Consider the following 2,065-nt stretch of genomic DNA (forward strand, 5'->3'; position numbering starts at 1 on the left):
TTCAATTACTTTCCACAGGGTCACTCCCATGAGGCATAGCAATTATGGGAACAATTCAATATGATATTTGGGTGGGGACAGAGCCAAACCATATCACCAATCTCCAGCCCTGTCCCCTCTCCTAAGGTCCCTGGGTAGGACTGATAGTTTCAACTCTCTAATTCTGTAATGGATTCCTCTGGCAACCAGCCTTCATCCTGAAGCTACTAGGGGTCCATCAAGAGTAACCTCATTAGCATAAACTCAGGTACAGTTGAAAGGGACTTGTTATGAATAACAAAAGATGTTCCTATTACTCCAACACTAGGAAATTCAGGGTTTTAGAAGCTCTGTATCAGGAAACTGGGACAAAGACCAAATACATATTTCTTATTGTGTCACAAATGTCTATGGATTGCTGCTCATATTAGCATTTTAGTGGTGAAAAAGTAATGCCCATTTGTTCATTAATATTTGTCTTATCAATAAAGTACATTGTCTCAATGGTAAAAATATACACCACTCCCTTCACCCATAGGATTCAGTAAAGTTACTTTCATATTAAATTTTAAAATGTGCAGGGGCCATGCTAATCTTCTCTGTATCATTCCAATTTTAGTATAGTTAAAATGCTGATCATAAACATTTATGTTTTTCCTAAGTTGGCTCTCAACCAGAAAGGATGGCTCACCACCAGTTTAATGTCGCTAGTAACCACATGTGTTTCCTGCAAATGTAAATTCTTGTGCTTATTAAAGCAAAATTCTCCTTAGGGCACTATAAACAGATGTTGTGGAGGCATTACCCACATCAGCAGAGAAAACTTCCCTCTTCTTGCTCCATCAAAGAAGTTGCATTGGTGATAATCTGGGATTCATTCATTCCTTCACTTAACAAATACTTATGAGTACCAGGCACTGGGCTAGTCCCTAGAAATAGGAAATTAAACAGGAGTGATAAAGTCTTCACTCTTGTTAAAAGAAAAAACTTTAGACAAATTTAACAGAGTTTAATTGAGCAAACAGTGATTAAATCGGGCATCCCCGAATCAAAACAGGTTCAGAGACATTCTGGCATTGCCACATGGTTGAAGAATAGTTATAAACAGAAAAGGAAAAGTGACATATAGAAAACGGAAATGAGGTACAGAAACAGCTAAATTGGTTACAGCTTGGTGTTTGCTTATTTGAACACGATTTAAACTGTTGGCCACCTTTGATTGGCCAAAACTAGGTGATTGGTACAAGAGTAGGTTACAGCCTGTTTACACATCCAGTTGGGTTACAGGTCACTGTGTAGGGAGAAACCTTTTGTCTGAAATTAAGATATGTAAGAAGGAAGCTTTAGGTTAAACTTTATTCAGTACCTTCAGGGACTTTACACACCAAGGTGAAAGACAACAACATACAAATGAGATAATTGCAGACAGCGTTAGTCTATGAAGGAAACACTCTCAATGCTGAGACAGTGAACTGTGGGGGTAGGCATGGAACCACCTGATGGTCAAGGAAAGCTTTTCTGAAGAGGTGACATTTCAGTCCGATCTGAAGGATGGGAAGCCTTATGAGGAGTATGTAAGCAGGCCTTGGGACAGCACTGGAAAGCACGAGCTGGGAAAGGGAAAGCTTGGAGGGTGGTAAGCTGAAGGGAGAGGGGCACAATGCACAGCTGAGGAGGAAGATAGAGACCATCCAGGCAGGGAGGTGGACATCATCCATGGAGGGAGGTAGAGACCATCCCTGCAGGAAGGCAGGTACCATCTGATGTAGGAAGGCAGAGACCATCTAGGCAGGAAGGTAAAGGCCATCCAGGCAGGGAGGCAGAAACCATATGATGCAGGAAGGCAGATAATCCACGCAGGAAAGCAGAGGCCATCCATTTAGGAAAGTAGAGACCATCCAGGCAGGAGGGTAGAGGCCATTCTTGCAGGAAGGCAGAGACCATCCAGGCACAAAAGCAGAGAGCATCCAGGCAGGAAGGCAGAGATTGTCCATGCAGGAAGGTAGAGATCATACTATGATTTACCTTGTTAAGTCATGGTAAAGAATTTTGATTTTTAAGTACAATAAGAGGTTATTAAAACGCA

At 41.6% G+C, this 2,065-nt stretch overlaps 1 pseudogene; it reads right to left on the reverse strand.

The window, feature by feature from the left end:
- Positions 1–524: 524 nt before the first annotated feature.
- LOC135274991 (U6 spliceosomal RNA) lies at positions 525–621 on the reverse strand (annotated as a pseudogene).
- Positions 622–2,065: the final 1,444 nt, after the last annotated feature.

The sequence above is a fragment of the Aotus nancymaae genome, unplaced genomic scaffold, assembly GCF_030222135.1.
Source record: "Aotus nancymaae isolate 86718 unplaced genomic scaffold, 86718_ANA_hifiasm-v0.15.2.pri h1tg000014l, whole genome shotgun sequence".
Classification (NCBI taxonomy): Eukaryota; Metazoa; Chordata; class Mammalia; order Primates; family Aotidae; genus Aotus; species Aotus nancymaae.